The sequence below is a fragment of the Pleurodeles waltl genome, unplaced genomic scaffold (assembly GCF_031143425.1).
Source record: "Pleurodeles waltl isolate 20211129_DDA unplaced genomic scaffold, aPleWal1.hap1.20221129 scaffold_72, whole genome shotgun sequence".
NCBI lineage: Eukaryota > Metazoa > Chordata > Amphibia > Caudata > Salamandridae > Pleurodeles > Pleurodeles waltl.
The window spans coordinates 469428-489391 of NW_027150393.1; the positions used below are offsets into that span (position 1 = coordinate 469428).

General features: G+C 48.6%; 8 non-coding genes across 8 annotated transcripts; all 8 read right to left on the minus strand.

Annotated features, from left to right (window-relative positions):
• Positions 1-2748: 2748 nt before the first annotated feature.
• TRNAL-CAA (transfer RNA leucine (anticodon CAA)) lies at positions 2749-2860 on the minus strand. Its single transcript has 2 exons — positions 2823-2860; positions 2749-2794 (listed from the first exon to the last, which is right to left on the minus strand). It is a non-coding gene; the product is annotated as a tRNA-Leu (tRNA).
• Positions 2861-3164: 304 nt separating this feature from the next.
• TRNAV-CAC (transfer RNA valine (anticodon CAC)) lies at positions 3165-3237 on the minus strand. Its single transcript has one exon. It is a non-coding gene; the product is annotated as a tRNA-Val (tRNA).
• Positions 3238-6746: 3509 nt separating this feature from the next.
• Positions 6747-6819, minus strand: TRNAV-CAC (transfer RNA valine (anticodon CAC)). The gene has a single exon. It is a non-coding gene; the product is annotated as a tRNA-Val (tRNA).
• Positions 6820-9900: 3081 nt separating this feature from the next.
• Positions 9901-10012, minus strand: TRNAL-CAA (transfer RNA leucine (anticodon CAA)). Its single transcript has 2 exons — positions 9975-10012; positions 9901-9946 (listed from the first exon to the last, which is right to left on the minus strand). It is a non-coding gene; the product is annotated as a tRNA-Leu (tRNA).
• Positions 10013-10319: 307 nt separating this feature from the next.
• TRNAV-CAC (transfer RNA valine (anticodon CAC)) lies at positions 10320-10392 on the minus strand. The gene has a single exon. It is a non-coding gene; the product is annotated as a tRNA-Val (tRNA).
• Positions 10393-13889: 3497 nt separating this feature from the next.
• On the minus strand, positions 13890-13962 carry TRNAV-CAC (transfer RNA valine (anticodon CAC)). The gene has a single exon. It is a non-coding gene; the product is annotated as a tRNA-Val (tRNA).
• A 3509-nt stretch (positions 13963-17471) lies between these two features.
• TRNAV-CAC (transfer RNA valine (anticodon CAC)) lies at positions 17472-17544 on the minus strand. Its single transcript has one exon. It is a non-coding gene; the product is annotated as a tRNA-Val (tRNA).
• Positions 17545-17932: 388 nt separating this feature from the next.
• On the minus strand, positions 17933-18004 carry TRNAP-AGG (transfer RNA proline (anticodon AGG)). The gene has a single exon. It is a non-coding gene; the product is annotated as a tRNA-Pro (tRNA).
• Between the last annotated feature and the right edge of the window lie 1960 nt (positions 18005-19964).

The window sequence follows — 19964 nt, forward strand, 5'->3', positions numbered from 1 at the left end:
GAAATGTTGAGGGGTTGTGTATTTTGAGCAGGATTTGATTGTTTTCCGCTAAAATGGGCTCGTCCGGGATTTGAACCTGGGACCTCTCGCACCCTAAGCGAGAATCATACCCCTAGACCAACGAGCCTGAGCACAGAAATGCAACGGCTCCAACCCTGCTCGGAGGGTTGGTGACAGAGAGTGGGAGACTACATCCCAAAGCAAGAAACTGCACATGGTGCTCTCTTCTGCAGTACGACTAGAGTCATTTGCATGGTCTTCATCGAACATGACATAAAAAGCCTCTATCCTTTAGACATTTTGGCCCAGATTTACAAGAAAATGACTAAGCGCGACGCTGTGCCAAATTTGCAAGCCCCACGCGCCGTCATTTTCAAAATGCAGGGAAGCGCCGTATTTAGTAGAATACAGCGCACCCCTGTGCTTCCCCCTGCGCCAGCTCTAAATTAGCTGGTGAGCGCCAACCCAGCCGTTCCTGCACCATGGTACAAGGATGACTGCGTTGAGGGGGAAATTGTTTTTGTGCAGGAAGGGACACCTTCCTGCCCAAAAAAAAAATCTTCAATGGTGATTTGCTCTTACTTCTATGTGTGCTGCAGAATGCATCACACATAGAAAGAGCAAAAACAAGGAGAAATTAAAACATTTCTCCTCAGTGCGCCACTCTAACGACACCCCTGGGATGGCGTTGGATTTTGGTGCTGACGCAGATTTACGCCAACTCCTAAATCTGGAGCAGCATCAAAATGCTATCGTGTTGCTGTGGCACACTCCCAACAACACCCATTGCACGCCCCTTCCAGGGAACGCGCTGCGTGCTAAGGGGCCGTATTTACAAGGTGGTGTTAAGCCACAAAAAGTGGCTGAACGCCATCTTGTAAATACCGCGCAGTGCATAGTGCCACCGGGGCGTCACTAAAAGTGATGCTCCGGTGGCGATAGGGCCTTGTAAGTCTGGCACTTTATTTGCTCAAGGTGTGTGTTCTTGGTGAGGGCAGGAAAGCTATTTTCGCTCTCGTACCTTCCTTCCTTGGCTGGCTTGAATGCTGTAGGCTCAGGCTTCATTGCAAAGGTCAAACAGTGAGCAACTGACTGCCGTAAGCTGGCGCAACTCCTCTTGGTGAGCTGTGACAGATGCCCCAGGAGCGTAGTACCTCACGATGGTGAGGGATAGACACAGTCTCTTTTATCTCAGCTTGCCTGTCAGGTGAGGCAGGAAATGCAAATACTGTGAAAAAGCCCAGCGACTCGAACCAGGGACCTTTCGCATGTGAGGTGCGCATGATAACCACTACACTACACAAACAGACACACTTGCCGGCTTGCTTCATGTGGCTATGCATTGTACTGGAACCACCACACTATGGAAACAGACACACCTGCTTGCTTTATGTGGCTATGCATTGGACTGGGATGCAAGGATGAGGGCCAATGTTCATGACGCTCAAAGCTGAGCCTTCCGGAACACGATCTCTTCCCTTGGAAGAAAGGAACTGGGATCACTTTCATTCCAAGAGGTGATTTCAGAACTGGACCCGAAATTACCATGGAGAAGCACTGTGCATTTAATGTTCCTACGAGCACTGCTGCTCCAGCACAGAAAAGCAGTTGCAAAGAAATCTCGCATACCTTCATGATGCTGAACCGTCTCGACGCCAGTATAAAGCATGTATTGCATTGCAACATGACATCTTACAAGAGTGAAAAGCAGAAATACTCCTGTTTAAAACACAGACTGAACCTATAAAGGTAGGGGTTTGTCTGGGATTTGAACCGAGGTCCTCTCACACCCGAAGCGAGAATCATACCCCTATACCAACTAGACTGCCGCTGCATAGTCATTTGAAACATCTTCTGAAGCATCTTTCCGAAAAGCAGGGCCATTTGGAGGCTCTCTCTCTCTAAGCGTGCCATAGCAATTGATGTTTTCTGTCAAGGATTTTTTGTTTGTCTCTAGCAAGGCAAGAGGTAGTCAAAATGCCCTGTGCCAGTGAGCTGAACTAGGGCACTGATGTGAAAAGCAGACCCTTTCTGGTAGTTGTAACCCGCTGCAAGTCATGGACCCTTGCACCTTAGACTTCCCAACCAGAAGCACTGAAGGGCCTGCTAGCTCTTGAGCCAGAGGAGCATGCCTCTTGGATTCAAGCACACTTGCTCGATCAGCGCTCGATCAGGCGAGATTTATATTAGTGGCTCATAGGCCTGAAACACTCACCTGGGAGACGCAGGGTGGCTGATTTCCCGGAATGGCCCTTGATGGGGAAATCACCTCCTTTCCCCCGCCTCATTTCAGAATTGTGTGCTAGTCGCAAGACAGTGTTCAGGGGTTCATGGGTACTGCCTACTCCCAGCTGCCTGTCTGTCTTCTTCATGTAAATTGCAAGTCACGAGGAGGCACCATTGCCAATATGCTCCGCCCACCTAACCAAGAAACCTAGTTTGAGCTTGTCTGCCTATGTTGTTGCTGGGGCAGTGTCTTCTTTGCCCAAAAGGTGGCAGGAGAGCCTCACTTCAAACGATAGAATCAACTGCTTAAGTAGAAACCAGCATGGTAGTTACTGTCATAAAGTGCAGCTCTAACAGAAGGTGTGCCTGAGACGCCCCTTCCAGTAATACACAGAATTTTGATTGAGGGCCCAGCCGATGGGTTGGTGGATTTCTCCTCACATGCCACAGCAGCTTCCAAAGATACTGGTGTGAGGAGCTGGCTCTGCAAGCAGAGCAAGATTTAAGGGAAGAAAATACACCTGTCAGAAGTGGGATTTGAACCCACGCCTCCATGAAGAGACCAGAAGGCTCAGCTTCACTGAAGATCAAGCTCTCTTGAGTCTGGCGCCTTAGACCACTCGGCCATCCTGACAGCCAAAACAGTGTGCAGGTCGGACTCTTCAGTCTGCACTTGTTGATTTTGCCGCTTGCAATGTTCCTATCAAAGTCACAGCTTTAAAGGCCCCACAATATAACATGGCCAAGAAAAAAAAAAAACAGAACAAGAAACAATGCACATGCACGACCACCGAGTGATGCAGATAACTTTTTAGCGTCCTGCAATAGTAAAGCACGTTTTACACAGGTCACAAGTTTTTAAAGGTCATTTCTGTCTAAGTGTGCATTGAGAGAGACTGAGGTTTTAGGGAGCAAACACAAAAGCTGCTGCTGCCAAGTGTTTCTGCCCGGTCTCGAACCGGGGACCTTTCGCGTGTGAGGCAAACGTGATAACCACTACACTACAGAAACAAGCTTGCTGGTTTGACTGAAGGAGCACAGTTCCCCTCATATGTTTGCACGATTTCCTCTATACTTTATCAGCAGTTGCTCGGAATGCGAGGGGTAAGTGTGAAAATTGCAGCGGTGTCAGCCAGCATGCATACACTCAGACGTCCTGAAAAATCCCACAGCTGCGGGCAGAGACAGACAAATATCTGATGCCTAAATGCCAGGAAGGAGAGCCTGTGAAATCATCACACAGGGCGCACTGAGAGCAAGCAGGAAGGAAGCCAAGGCATTGTAATCCATTTTTCGCCTGAGGCAAAAAATATGTTTTGCGCAACAATGCTTCGAGTGGAATGAGAAATGTTGAGGGGTTGTGTATTTTGAGCAGGATTTGATTTTTTTCCGCTAAAATGGGCTCGTCCGGGATTTGAACCTGGGACCTCTCGCACCCTAAGCAAGAATCATACCCCTAGACCAACGAGCCTGGGCACAGAAATGCAACGGCTCCAACCCTGCTCAGAGGGTTGGTGACAGAGAGTGGGAGACTACATCCCAAAGCAAGAAACTGCACATGGTGCTCTCTTCTGCAGTACGACTAGAGTCATTTGCATGGTCTTCATCGAACATGACATAAAAAGCCTCTATCCTTTAGACATTTTGGCCCAGATTTACAAGAAAATGACTAAGCGCGACGCTGTGCCAAATTTGCAAGCCCCACGCGCCGTTATTTTCAAAATGCAGGGAAGCGCCGTATTTAGTAGAATACAGCGCACCCCTGTGCTTCCCCCTGCGCCAGCTCTAAATTAGCTGCTGAGCGCCAACGCAGCCGTTCTTGCACCATGGTACAAGGATGACTGCGTTGAGGGGGAAATTGTTTTTGTGCAGGAAGGGACACCTTCCTGCCCAAAAAAAAAATCTTCAATGGTGATTTGCTCTTACTTCTATGTGTGCTGCAGAATGCATCACACATAGAAAGAGCAAAAACAAGGAGAAATGAAAACATTTCTCCTCAGTGCGCCACTCTAACGACACCCCTGGGATGGCGTTGGATTTTGGTGCTGACGCAGATTTACGCCAACTCCTAAATCTGGAGCAGCATCAAAATGCTATGGTGTTGCTGTGGCACACTCCCAACAACACCCATTGCACGCCCCTTCCAGGGAACGCGCTGCGTGCTCAGGGGCCGTATTTACAAGGTGGTGTTAAGCCACAAAAAGTGGCTGAACGCCATCTTGTAAATACCGCGCAGTGCATAGTGCCACCGGGGCGTCACTAAAAGTGATGCTCCGGTGGCGATAGGGCCTTGTAAGTCTGGCACTTTATTTGCTCAAGGTGTGTGTTCTTGGTGAGGGCAGGAAAGCTATTTTCGCTCTCGTACCTTCCTTCCTTGGCTGGCTTGAATGCTGTAGGCTCAGGCTTCATTGCAAAGGTCAAACAGTGAGCAACTGACTGCCGTAAGCTGGCGCAACTCCTCTTGGTGAGCTGTGACAGATGCCCCAGGAGCGTAGTACCTCACGATGGTGAGGGATAGACACAGTCTCTTTTATCTCAGCTTGCCTGTCAGGTGAGGCAGGAAATGCAAATACTGTGAAAAAGCCCAGCGACTCGAACCAGGGACCTTTCGCATGTGAGGTGCGCATGATAACCACTACACTACACAAACAGACACACTTGCCGGCTTGCTTCATGTGGCTATGCATTGTACTGGAACCACCACACTATGGAAACAGACACACCTGCTTGCTTTATGTGGCTATGCATTGGACTGGGATGCAAGGATGAGGGCCAATGTTCATGACGCTCAAAGCTGAGCCTTCCGGAACACGATCTCTTCCCTTGGAAGAAAGGAACTGGGATCACTTTCATTCCAAGAGGTGATTTCAGAACTGGACCCGAAATTACCATGGAGAAGCACTGTGCATTTAATGTTCCTACGAGCACTGCTGCTCCAGCACAGAAAAGCAGTTGCAAAGAAATCTCGCATACCTTCATGATGCTGAACCGTCTCGACGCCAGTATAAAGCATATATTGCATTGCAACATGACATCTTACAAGAGTGAAAAGCAGAAATACTCCTGTTTAAAACACAGACTGAACCTATAAAGGTAGGGGTTTGTCTGGGATTTGAACCGAGGTCCTCTCACACCCGAAGCGAGAATCATACCCCTATACCAACTAGACTGCCGCTGCATAGTCATTTGAAACATCTTCTGAAGCATCTTTCCGAAAAGCAGGGCCATTTGGAGGCTCTCTCTCTCTAAGCGTGCCATAGCAATTGATGTTTTCTGTCAAGGTTTTTTTGTTTGTCTCTAGCAAGGCAAGAGGTAGTCAAAATGCCCTGTGCCAGTGAGCTGAACTAGGGCACTGACTTGAAAAGCAGACCCTTTCTGGTAGTTGTAACCCGCTGCAAGTCATGGACCCTTGCACCTTAGACTTCCCAACCAGAAGCACTGAAGGGCCTGCTAGCTCTTGAGCCAGAGGAGCATGCCTCTTGGATTCAAGCACACTTGCTCAATCAGCGCTCGATCAAGCTCGATCAGGCGAGATTTATATTAGTGGCTCATAGGCCTGAAACACTCACCTGGGAGACGCAGGGTGGCTGATTTCCCGGAATGGCCCTTGATGGGGAAATCACCTCCTTTCCCCCGCCTCATTTCAGAATTGTGTGGTAGTCGCAAGACAGTGTTCAGGGGTTCATGGGTACTGCCTACTCCCAGCTGCCTCTCTGTCTTCTTCATGTAAATTGCAAGTCACGAGGAGGCACCATTGCCAATATGCTCCGCCCACCTAACCAAGAAACCTAGTTTGAGCTTGTCTGCCTGTGTTGTTGCAGGGGCAGTGTCTTCTTTGCCCAAAAGGTGGCAGAAGAGCCTCACTTCAAACGATAGAATCAACTGCTTAAGTAGAAACCAGCATGGTAGTTACTGTCATAAAGTGCAGCTCTAACAGAAGGTGTGCCTGAGACGCCCCTTCCAGTAATACACAGAATTTTGATTGAGGGCCCAGCCGATGGGTTGGTGGATTTCTCCTCACATGCCACAGCAGCTTCCAAAGATAGTGGTGTGAGGAGCTGGCTCTGCAAGCAGAGCAAGATTTAAGGGAAGAAAATACACCTGTCAGAAGTAGGATTTGAACCCACGCCTCCATGAAGAGACCAGAAGGCTCAGCTTCCCTGAAGATCAAGCTCTCTTGAGTCTGGCGCCTTAGACCACTCGGCCAACCTGACAGCCAAAACAGTGTGCAGGTCGGACTCTTCAGTCTGCACTTGTTGATTTTGCCGCTTGCAATGTTCCTATCAAAGTCACAGCTTTAAAGGCCCCACAATATAACATGGGCAAGAAAATAAAAAAAAACAGAACAAGAAACAATGCACATGCACGACCACCGAGGGATGCAGATAACTTTTTAGCGTCCTGCAATAGTAAAGCACGTTTTACACAGCTCACAAGTTTTTAAAGGTCATTTCTGTCTAAGTGTGCATTGAGAGAGACTGAGGTTTTAGGGAGCAAACACAAAAGCTGCTGCTGCCAAGTGTTTCTGCCCAGTCTCGAACCGGGGACCTTTCGCGTGTGAGGCGAACGTGATAACCACTACACTACAGAAACAAGCTTGCTGGTTTGACTGAAGGAGCACAGTTCTCCTCATATGTTTGCTCGATTTCCTCTATACTTTATCAGCAGTTGCTCGGAATGCGAGGGGTAAGTGTGAAAATTGCAGCGGTGTCGGCCAGCATGCATACACTCAGACGTCCTGAAAAATCCCACAGCTGCGGGCAGAGACAGACAAATATCTGATGCCTAAATGCCAGGAAGGAGAGCCTGTGAAATCATCACACAGGGCGCACTGAGAGCAAGGAGGAAGGAAGCCAAGGCATTGTAATCCATTTTTCGCCTGAGGCAAAAAATATGTTTTGCGCAACAATGCTTCGAGTGGAATGAGAAATGTTGAGGGGTTGTGTATTTTGAGCAGGATTTGATTGTTTTCCGCTAAAATGGGCTCGCCCGGGATTTGAACCCAGGACCTCTCGCACCCTAAGCGAGAATCATACCCCTAGACCAACGAGCCTGGGCACAGAAAGGCAACGGCTCCGACCCTGCTCGGAGGGTTGGTGACAGAGAGTGGGAGACTACATCCCAAAGCAAGAAACTGCACATGGTGCTCTCTTCTGCAGTACGACTAGAGTCATTTGCATGGTCTTCATCGAACATGACATAAAAAGCCTCTATCCTTTAGACATTTTGGCCCAGATTTACAAGAAAATGACTAAGCGCGACGCTGTGCCAAATTTGCAAGCCCCACGCGCCGTCATTTTCAAAATGCAGGAAAGCGCCGTATTTAGTAGAATACAGCGCACCCCTGTGCTTCCCCCTGCGCCAGCTCTAAATTAGCTGCTGAGCGCCAACGCAGCCGTTCTTGCACCATGGTACAAGGATGACTGCGTTGAGGGGGAAATTGTTTTTGTGCAGGAAGGGACACCTTCCTGCCCAAAAAAAAAATCTTCAATGGTGATTTGCTCTTACTTCTATGTGTGCTGCAGAATGCATCACACATAGAAAGAGCAAAAACAAGGAGAAATGAAAACATTTCTCCTCAGTGTGCCACTCTAACGACACCCCTGGGATGGCGTTGGATTTTGGCGCTGACGCAGATTTACGCCAACTCCTAAATCTGGAGCAGCATCAAAATGCTATGGTGTTGCTGTGGCACACTCCCAACAACACCCATTGCACGCCCCTTCCAGGGAACGCGCTGCGTGCTAAGGGGCCGTATTTACAAGGTGGTGTTAAGCCACAAAAAGTGGCTGAACGCCATCTTGTAAATACCGCGCAGTGCATAGTGCCACCGGGGCGTCACTAAAAGTGATGCTCCGGTGGCGATAGGGCCTTGTAAGTCTGGCACTTTATTTGCTCAAGGTGTGTGTTCTTGGTGAGGGCAGGAAAGCTATTTTCGCTCTTGTACCTTCCTTCCTTGGCTGGCTTGAATGCTGTAGGCTCAGGCTTCATTGCAAAGGTCAAACAGTGAGCAACTGACTGCCGTAAGCTGGCGCGACTCCTCTTGGTGAGCTGTGACAGATGCCCCAGGAGCGTAGTACCTCACGATGGTGTGTGATAGACACAGTCTCTTTTATCTCAGCTTGCCTGTCAGGTGAGGCAGGAAATGCAAATACTGTGAAAAAGCCCAGCGACTCGAACCAGGGACCTTTCGCATGTGAGGTGCGCATGATAACCACTACACTACACAAACAGACACACTTGCCGGCTTGCTTCATGTGGCTATGCATTGTACTGGAACCACCACACTATGGAAACAGACACACCTGCTTGCTTTATGTGGCTATGCATTGGACTGGGATGCAAGGATGAGGGCCAATGTTCATGACGCTCAAAGCTGAGCCTTCCGGAACACGATCTCTTCCCTTGGAAGAAAGGAACTGGGATCACTTTCATTCCAAGAGGTGATTTCAGAACTGGACCCGAAATTACCATGGAGAAGCACTGTGCATTTAATGTTCCTACGAGCACTGCTGCTCCAGCACAGAAAAGCAGTTGCAAAGAAATCTTGCATACCTTCATGATGCTGAACCGTCTCGACGCCAGTATAAAGCATGTATTGCATTGCAACATGACATCTTACAAGAGTGAAAAGCATAAATACTCCTGTTTAAAACACAGACTGAACCTATAAAGGTAGGGGTTTGTCTGGCATTTGAACCGAGGTCCTCTCACACCTGAAGCAAGAATCATACCCCTATACCAACTAGACTGCCGCTGCATAGTCATTTGAAACATCTTCTGAAGCGTCTTTCCGAAAAGCAGGGCCATTTGGAGGCTCTCTCTCTCTAAGCGTGCCATAGCAATTGATGTTTTCTGTCAAGGATTTTTTGTTTGTCTCTAGCAAGGCAAGAGGTAGTCAAAATGCCCTGTGCCAGTGAGCTGAACTAGAGCACTGATGTGAAAAGCAGACCCTTTCTGGTAGTTGTAACCCGCTGCAAGTCATGGACCCTTGCACCTTAGACTTCCCAACCAGAAGCACTGAAGGGCCTGCTAGCTCTTGAGCCAGAGGAGCATGCCTCTTGGATTCAAGCACACTTGCTCGATCAGTGCTCGATCAGGCAAGATTTATATTAGTGGCTCATAGGCCTGAAACACTCACCTGGGAGACGCAGGGTGGCTGATTTCCCGGAATGGCCCTTGATGGGGAAATCACCTCCTTTCCCCCGCCTCATTTCAGAATTGTGTGCTAGTCGCAAGACAGTGTTCAGGGATTCATGGGTACTGCCTACTCCCAGCTGCCTCTCTGTCTTCTTCATGTAAATTGCAAGTCACAAGGAGGCACCATTGCCAATATGCTCCGCCCACCTAACCAAGAAACCTAGTTTGAGCTTGTCTGCCTGTGTTGTTGCAGGGGCAGTGTCTTCTTTGCCCAAAAGGTGGCAGGAGAGCCTCACTTCAAACGATAGAACAAACTGCTTAAGTAGAAACCAGCATGGTAGTTACTGTCATAAAGTGCAGCTCTAACAGAAGGTGTGCCTGAGACGCCACTTCCAGTAATACACAGAATTTTGATTGAGGGCACAGCCGATGGGTTGGTGGATTTTTCCTCACATGCCACAGCAGCTTCCAAAGATAGTGGTGTGAGGAGCTGGCTCTGCAAGCAGAGCAAGATTTAAGGGAAGAAAATACACCTGTCAGAAGTGGGATTTGAACCCACGCCTCCATGAAGAGACCAGAAGGCTCAGCTTCACTGAAGATCAAGCTCTCTTGAGTCTGGCGCCTTAGACCACTCGGCCATCCTGACAGCCAAAACAGTGTGCAGGTCGGACTCTTCAGTCTGCACTTGTTGATTTTGCCGCTTGCAATGTTCCTATCAAAGTCACAGCTTTAAAGGCCCCACAATATAACATGGCCAAGAAAAAAAAAAAAAAACAGAACAAGAAACAATGCACATGCACGACCACCGAGGGATGCAGATAACTTTTTAGCGTCCTGCAATAGTAAAGCACGTTTTACACAGGTCACAAGTTTTTAAAGGTCATTTCTGTCTAAGTGTGCATTGAGAGAGACTGAGGTTTTAGGGAGCAAACACAAAAGCTGCTGCTGCCAAGTGTTTCTGCCCGGTCTCGAACCGGGGACCTTTTGCGTGTGAGGCGAACGTGATAACCACTACACTACAGAAACAAGCTTGCTAGTTTGACTGAAGGAGCACAGTTCCCCTCATATGTTTGCACGATTTCCTCTATACTTTATCAGCAGTTGCTCGGAATGCGAGGGGTAAGTGTGAAAATTGCAGCGGTGTCAGCCAGCATGCATACACTCAGACGTCCTGAAAAATCCCACAGCTGCGGGCAGAGACAGACAAATATCTGATGCCTAAATGCCAGGAAGGAGAGCCTGTGAAATCATCACACAGGGCGCACTGAGAGCAAGCAGGAAGGAAGCCAAGGCATTGTAATCCATTTTTCGCCTGAGGCAAAAAATATGTTTTGCGCAACAATGCTTCGAGTGGAATGAGAAATGTTGAGGGGTTGTGTATTTTGAGCAGGATTTGATTGTTTTCCGCTAAAATGGGCTCGTCCGGGATTTGAACCTGGGACCTCTCGCACCCTAAGCGAGAATCATACCCCTAGACCAACGAGCCTGGGCACAGAAATGCAACGGCTCCAACCCTGCTCGGAGGGTTGGTGACAGAGAGTGGGAGACTACATCCCAAAGCAAGAAACTGCACATGGTGCTCTCTTCTGCAGTACGACTAGAGTCATTTGCATGGTCTTCATCGAACATGACATAAAAAGCCTCTATCCTTTAGACATTTTGGCCCAGATTTACAAGAAAATGACTAAGCGCGACGCTGTGCCAAATTTGCAAGCCCCACGCGCCGTCATTTTCAAAATGCAGGGAAGCGCCGTATTTAGTAGAATACAGCGCACCCCTGTGCTTCCCCCTGCGCCAGCTCTAAATTAGCTGCTGAGCGCCAACGCAGCCGTTCTTGCACCATGGTACAAGGATGACTGCGTTGAGGGGGAAATTGTTTTTGTGCAGGAAGGGACACCTTCCTGCCCAAAAAAAAAATCTTCAATGGTGATTTGCTCTTACTTCTATGTGTGCTGCAGAATGCATCACACATAGAAAGAGCAAAAACAAGGAGAAATGAAAACATTTCTCCTCAGTGCGCCACTCTAACGACACCCCTGGGATGGCGTTGGATTTTGGTGCTGACGCAGATTTACGCCAACTCCTAAATCTGGAGCAGCATCAAAATGCTATGGTGTTGCTGTGGCACACTCCCAACAACACCCATTGCAAGCCCCTTCCAGGGAACGCGCTGCGTGCTAAGGGGCCGTATTTACAAGGTGGTGTTAAGCCACAAAAAGTGGCTGAACGCCATCTTGTAAATACCGCGCAGTGCATAGTGCCACCGGGGCATCACTAAAAGTGATGCTCCGGTGGCGATAGGGCCTTGTAAGTCTGGCACTTTATTTGCTCAAGGTGTGTGTTCTTGGTGAGGGCAGGAAAGCTATTTTCGCTCTCGTACCTTCCTTCCTTGGCTGGCTTGAATGCTGTAGGCTCAGGCTTCATTGCAAAGGTCAAACAGTGAGCAACTGACTGCCGTAAGCTGGCGCAACTCCTCTTGGTGAGCTGTGACAGATGCCCCAGGAGCGTAGTACCTCACGATGGTGAGGGATAGACACAGTCTCTTTTATCTCAGCTTGCCTGTCAGGTGAGGCAGGAAATGCAAATACTGTGAAAAAGCCCAGCGACTCGAACCAGGGACCTTTCGCATGAGAGGTGCGCATGATAACCACTACACTACACAAACAGACACACTTGCCGGCTTGCTTCATGTGGCTATGCATTGTACTGGAACCACCACACTATGGAAACAGACACACCTGCTTGCTTTATGTGGCTATGCATTGGACTGGGATGCAAGGATGAGGGCCAATGTTCATGACGCTCAAAGCTGAGCCTTCCGGAACACAATCTCTTCCCTTGGAAGAAAGGAACTGGGATCACTTTCATTCCAAGAGGTGATTTCAGAACTGGACCCGAAATTACCATGGAGAAGCACTGTGCATTTAATGTTCCTACGAGCACTGCTGCTCCAGCACAGAAAAGCAGTTGCAAAGAAATCTCGCATACCTTCATGATGCTGAACCGTCTCGACGCCAGTATAAAGCATGTATTGCATTGCAACATGACATCTTACAAGAGTGAAAAGCAGAAATACTCCTGTTTAAAACACAGACTGAACCTATAAAGGTAGGGGTTTGTCTGGGATTTGAACCGAGGTCCTCTCACACCCGAAGCGAGAATCATACCCCTATACCAACTAGACTGCCGCTGCATAGTCATTTGAAACATCTTCTGAAGCATCTTTCCGAAAAGCAGGGCCATTTGGAGGCTCTCTCTCTCTAAGCGTGCCATAGCAATTGATGTTTTCTGTCAAGGATTTTTTGTTTGTCTCTAGCAAGGCAAGAGGTAGTCAAAATGCCATGTGCCAGTGAGCTGAACTAGAGCACTGATGTGAAAAGCAGACCCTTTCTGGTAGTTGTAACCCGCTGCAAGTCATGGACCCTTGCACCTTAGACTTCCCAACCAGAAGCACTGAAGGGCCTGCTAGCTCTTGAGCCAGAGGAGCATGCCTCTTGGATTCAAGCACACTTGCTCGATCAGCGCTCGATCAGGCGAGATTTATATTAGTGGCTCATAGGCCTGAAACACTCACCTGGGAGACGCAGGGTGGCTGATTTCCCGGAATGGCCCTTGATGGGGAAATCACCTCCTTTCCCCCGCCTCATTTCAGAATTGTGTGCTAGTCGCAAGACAGTGTTCAGGGGTTCATGGGTACTGCCTACTCCCAGCTGCCTCTCTGTCTTCTTCATGTAAATTGCAAGTCACGAGGAGGCACCATTGCCAATATGCTCCGCCCACCTAACCAAGAAACCTAGTTTGAGCTTGTCTGCCTATGTTGTTGCTGGGGCAGTGTCTTCTTTGCCCAAAAGGTGGCAGGAGAGCCTCACTTCAAACGATAAAATCAACTGCTTAAGTAGAAACCAGCATGGTAGTTACTGTCATAAAGTGCAGCTCTAACAGAAGGTGTGCCTGAGACGCCCCTTCCAGTAATACACAGAATTTTGATTGAGGGCCCAGCCGATGGGTTGGTGGATTTCTCCTCACATGCCACAGCAGCTTCCAAAGATAGTGGTGTGAGGAGCTGGCTCTGCAAGCAGAGCAAGATTTAAGGGAAGAAAATACACCTGTCAGAAGTGGGATTTGAACCCACGCCTCCATGAAGAGACCAGAAGGCTCAGCTTCACTGAAGATCAAGCTCTCTTGAGTCTGGCGCCTTAGACCACTCAGCCATCCTGACAGCCAAAACAGTGTGCAGGTCGGACTCTTCAGTCTGCACTTGTTGATTTTGCCGCTTGCAATGTTCCTATCAAAGTCACAGCTTTAAAGGCCCCACAATATAACATGGCCAAGAAAAAAAAAAAACAGAACAAGAAACAATGCACATGCACGACCACCGAGGGATGCAGATAACTTTTTAGCGTCCTGCAATAGTAAAGCACGTTTTACACAGGTCACAAGTTTTTAAAGGTCATTTCTGTCTAAGTGTGCATTGAGAGAGACTGAGGTTTTAGGGAGCAAACACAAAAGCTGCTGCTGCCAAGTGTTTCTGCCCGGTCTCGAACCGGGGACCTTTCGCGTGTGAGGCAAACGTGATAACCACTACACTACAGAAACAAGCTTGCTGGTTTGACTGAAGGAGCACAGTTCCCCTCATATGTTTGCACGATTTCCTCTATACTTTATCAGCAGTTGCTCGGAATGCGAGGGGTAAGTGTGAAAATTGCAGCGGTGTCAGCCAGCATGCATACACTCAGACGTCCTGAAAAATCCCACAGCTGCGGGCAGAGACAGACAAATATCTGATGCCTAAATGCCAGGAAGGAGAGCCTGTGAAATCATCACACAGGGCGCACTGAGAGCAAGCAGGAAGGAAGCCAAGGCATTGTAATCCATTTTTCGCCTGAGGCAAAAAATATGTTTTGCGCAACAATGCTTCGAGTGGAATGAGAAATGTTGAGGGGTTGTGTATTTTGAGCAGGATTTGATTTTTTTCCGCTAAAATGGGCTCGTCCGGGATTTGAACCTGGGACCTCTCGCACCCTAAGCGAGAATCATACCCCTAGACCAACGAGCCTGGGCACAGAAATGCAACGGCTCCAACCCTGCTCGGAGGGTTGGTGACAGAGAGTGGGAGACTACATCCCAAAGCAAGAAACTGCACATGGTGCTCTCTTCTGCAGTACGACTAGAGTCATTTGCATGGTCTTCATCGAACATGACATAAAAAGCCTCTATCCTTTAGACATTTTGGCCCAGATTTACAAGAAAATGACTAAGCGCGACGCTGTGCCAAATTTGCAAGCCCCACGCGCCGTTATTTTCAAAATGCAGGGAAGCGCCGTATTTAGTAGAATACAGCGCACCCCTGTGCTTCCCCCTGCGCCAGCTCTAAATTAGCTGCTGAGCGCCAACGCAGCCGTTCTTGCACCATGGTACAAGGATGACTGCGTTGAGGGGGAAATTGTTTTTGTGCAGGAAGGGACACCTTCCTGCCCAAAAAAAAAATCTTCAATGGTGATTTGCTCTTACTTCTATGTGTGCTGCAGAATGCATCACACATAGAAAGAGCAAAAACAAGGAGAAATGAAAACATTTCTCCTCAGTGCGCCACTCTAACGACACCCCTGGGATGGCGTTGGATTTTGGTGCTGACGCAGATTTACGCCAACTCCTAAATCTGGAGCAGCATCAAAATGCTATGGTGTTGCTGTGGCACACTCCCAACAACACCCATTGCACGCCCCTTCCAGGGAACGCGCTGCGTGCTCAGGGGCCGTATTTACAAGGTGGTGTTAAGCCACAAAAAGTGGCTGAACGCCATCTTGTAAATACCGCGCAGTGCATAGTGCCACCGGGGCGTCACTAAAAGTGATGCTCCGGTGGCGATAGGGCCTTGTAAGTCTGGCACTTTATTTGCTCAAGGTGTGTGTTCTTGGTGAGGGCAGGAAAGCTATTTTCGCTCTCGTACCTTCCTTCCTTGGCTGGCTTGAATGCTGTAGGCTCAGGCTTCATTGCAAAGGTCAAACAGTGAGCAACTGACTGCCGTAAGCTGGCGCAACTCCTCTTGGTGAGCTGTGACAGATGCCCCAGGAGCGTAGTACCTCACGATGGTGAGGGATAGACACAGTCTCTTTTATCTCAGCTTGCCTATCAGGTGAGGCAGGAAATGCAAATACTGTGAAAAAGCCCAGCGACTCGAACCAGGGACCTTTCGCATGTGAGGTGCGCATGATAACCACTACACTACACAAACAGACACACTTGCCGGCTTGCTTCATGTGGCTATGCATTGTACTGGAACCACCACACTATGGAAACAGACACACCTGCTTGCTTTATGTGGCTATGCATTGGACTGGGATGCAAGGATGAGGGCCAATGTTCATGACGCTCAAAGCTGAGCCTTCCGGAACACGATCTCTTCCCTTGGAAGAAAGGAACTGGGATCACTTTCATTCCAAGAGGTGATTTCAGAACTGGACCCGAAATTACCATGGAGAAGCACTGTGCATTTAATGTTCCTACGAGCACTGCTGCTCCAGCACAGAAAAGCAGTTGCAAAGAAATCTCGCATACCTTCATGATGCTGAACCGTCTCGACGCCAGTATAAAGCATGTATTGCATTGCAACATGACATCTTACAAGAGTGAAAAGCAGAAATACTCCTGTTTAAAACACAGACTGAACCTATAAAGGTAGGGGTTTGTCTGGGATTTGAACCGAGGTCCTCTCACACCCGAAGCGAGAATCATACCCCTATACCAACTAGACTGCCGCTGCATAGTCATTTGAAACATCTTCTGAAGCGTCTTTCCTGAAAAGCAGGGCCATTTGGAGGCTCTCTCTCTCTAAGCGTGCCATAGCAATTGATGTTTTCTGTCAAGGATTTTTTGTTTGTCTCTAGCAAGGCAAGAGGTAGTCAAAATGCCCTGTGCCAGTGAGCTGAACTAGGGCACTGATGTGAAAAGCAGACCCTTTCTGGTAGTTGTACCCGCTGCAAGTCATGGACCCTTGCACCTTAGACTTCCCAACCAGAAGCACTAAAGGGCCTGCTAGCTCTTGAGCCAGAGGAGCATGCCTCTTGGATTCAAGCACACTTGCTCAATCAGTGCTCGATCAGGCTTGATCAGGTGAGATTTATATTAGTGGCTCATAGGCCTGAAACACTCACCTGGGAGACGCAGGGTGGCTGATTTCCCTGAATGGCCCTTGATGGGGAAATCACGTCCTTTCCCCCGCCTCATTTCAGAATTGTGTGCTAGTCGCAAGACAGTGTTCAGGGGTTCATGGGTACTGCCTACTCCCAGCTGCCTCTCTGTCTTCTTCATGTAAATTGCAAGTCACAAGGAGGCACCATTGCCAATATGCTCCGCCCACCTAACCAAGAAACCTAGTTTGAGCTTGTCTGCCTGTGTTGTTGCAGGGGCAGTGTCTTCTTTGCCCAAAAGGTGGCAGGAGAGCCTCACTTCAAACGATAGAATCAACTGCTTAAGTAGAAACCAGCATGGTAGTTACTGTCATAAAGTGCAGCTCTAACAGAAGGTGTGCCTGAGACGCCCCTTCCAGTAATACACAGAATTTTGATTGAGGGCCCAGCCGATGGGTTGGTGGATTTCTCCTCACATGCCACAGCAGCTTCCAAAGATAGTGGTGTGAGGAGCTGGCTCTGCAAGCAGAGCAAGATTTAAGGGAAGAAAATACACCTGTCAGAATTGGGATTTGAACCCACGTCTCCATGAAGAGACCAGAAGGCTCAGCTTCACTGAAGATCAAGCTCTCTTGAGTCTGGCGCCTTAGACCACTCGGCCATCCTGACAGCCAAAACAGTGTGCAGGTCGGACTCTTCAGTCTGCACTTGTTGATTTTGCCGCTTGCAATGTTCCTATCAAAGTCACAGCTTTAAAGGCCCCACAATATAACATGGCCAAGAAAAAAAAAAAAAACAGAACAAGAAACAATGCACATGCACGACCACCGAGGGATGCAGATAACTTTTTAGCGTCCTGCAATAGTAAAGCACGTTTTACACAGGTCACAAGTTTTTAAAGGTCATTTCTGTCTAAGTGTGCATTGAGAGAGACTGAGGTTTTAGGGAGCAAACACAAAAGCTGCTGCTGCCAAGTGTTTCTGCCCGGTCTCGAACCGGGGACCTTTCGCGTGTGAGGCGAACGTGATAACCACTACACTACAGAAACAAGCTTGCTGGTTTGACTGAAGGAGCACAGTTCCCCTCATATGTTTGCACGATTTCCTCTATACTTTATCAGCAGTTGCTCGGAATGCGAGGGGTAAGTGTGAAAATTGCAGCGGTGTCAGCCAGCATGCATACACTCAGACGTCCTGAAAAATCCCACAGCTGCGGGCAGAGATAGACAAATATCTGATGCCTAAATGCCAGGAAGGAGAGCCTGTGAAATCATCACACAGGGTGCACTGAGAGCAAGCAGGAAGGAAGCCAAGGCATTGTAATCCATTTTTCGCCTGAGGCAAAAAATATGTTTTGCGCAACAATGCTTCGAGTGGAATGAGAAATGTTGAGGGGTTGTGTATTTTGAGCAGGATTTGATTGTTTTCCGCTAAAATGGGCTCGTCTGGGATTTGAACCCAGGACCTCTCGCACCCTAAGCGAGAATCATACCCCTAGACCAACGAGCCTGGGCACAGAAATGCAACGGCTCCGACCCTGCTCGGAGGGTTGGTGACAGAGAGTGGGAGACTACATCCCAAAGCAAGAAACTGCACATGGTGCTCTCTTCTGCAGTACGACTAGAGTCATTTGCATGGTCTTCATCGAACATGACATAAAAAGCCTCTATCCTTTAGACATTTTGGCCCAGATTTACAAGAAAATGACTAAGCGCGACGCTGTGCCAAATTTGCAAGCCCCACGCGCCGTCATTTTCAAAATGCAGGGAAGCGCCGTATTTAGTAGAATACAGCGCACCCCTGTGCTTCCCCCTGCGCCAGCTCTAAATTAGCTGCTGAGCGCCAACGCAGCCGTTCTTGCACCATGGTACAAGGATGACTGCGTTGAGGGGGAAATTGTTTTTGTGCAGGAAGGGACACCTTCCTGCCCAAAAAAAAAATCTTCAATGGTGATTTGCTCTTACTTCTATGTGTGCTGCAGAATGCATCACACATAGAAAGAGCAAAAACAAGGAGAAATGAAAACATTTCTCCTCAGTGCGCCACTCTAACGACACCCCTGGGATGGCGTTGGATTTTGGTGCTGACGCAGATTTACGCCAACTCCTAAATCTGGAGCAGCATCAAAATGCTATGGTGTTGCTGTGGCACACTCCCAACAACACCCATTGCACGCCCCTTCCAGGGAACGCGCTGCGTGCTCAGGGGCCGTATTTACAAGGTGGTGTTAAGCCACAAAAAGTGGCTGAACGCCATCTTGTAAATACCGCGCAGTGCATAGTGCCACCGGGGCGTCACTAAAAGTGATGCTCCGGTGGCGATAGGGCCTTGTAAGTCTGGCACTTTATTTGCTCAAGGTGTGTGTTCTTGGTGAGGGCAGGAAAGCTATTTTCGCTCTTGTACCTTCCTTCCTTGGCTGGCTTGAATGCTGTAGGCTCAGGCTTCATTGCAAAGGTCAAACAGTGAGCAACTGACTGCCGTAAGCTGGCGCAACTCCTCTTGGTGAGCTGTGACAGATGCCCCAGGAGCGTAGTACCTCACGATGGTGAGGGATAGACACAGTCTCTTTTATCTCAGCTTGCCTGTCAGGTGAGGCAGGAAATGCAAATACTGTGAAAAAGCCCAGCGACTCGAACCAGGGACCTTTCGCATGTGAGGTGCGCATGATAACCACTACACTACACAAACAGACACACTTGCCGGCTTGCTTCATGTGGCTATGCATTGTACTGGAACCACCACACTATGGAAACAGACACACCTGCTTGCTTTATGTGGCTATGCATTGGACTGGGATGCAAGGATGAGGGCCAATGTTCATGACGCTCAAAGCTGAGCCTTCCGGAACACGATCTCTTCCCTTGGAAGAAAGGAACTGGGATCACTTTCATTCCAAGAGGTGATTTCAGAACTGGACCCGAAATTACCATGGAGAAGCACTGTGCATTTAATGTTCCTACGAGCACTGCTGCTCCAGCACAGAAAAGCAGTTGCAAAGAAATCTCGCATACCTTCATGATGCTGAACCGTCTCGACGCCAGTATAAAGCATATATTGCATTGCAACATGACATCTTACAAGAGTGAAAAGCAGAAATACTCCTGTTTAAAACACAGACTGAACCTATAAAGGTAGGGGTTTGTCTGGGATTTGAACCGAGGTCCTCTCACACCCGAAGCGAGAATCATACCCCTATACCAACTAGACTGCCGCTGCATAGTCATTTGAAACATCTTCTGAAGCATCTTTCCGAAAAGCAGGGCCATTTGGAGGCTCTCTCTCTCTAAGCGTGCCATAGCAATTGATGTTTTCTGTCAAGGTTTTTTTGTTTGTCTCTAGCAAGGCAAGAGGTAGTCAAAATGCCCTGTGCCAGTGAGCTGAACTAGGGCACTGACTTGAAAAGCAGACCCTTTCTGGTAGTTGTAACCCGCTGCAAGTCATGGACCCTTGCACCTTAGACTTCCCAACC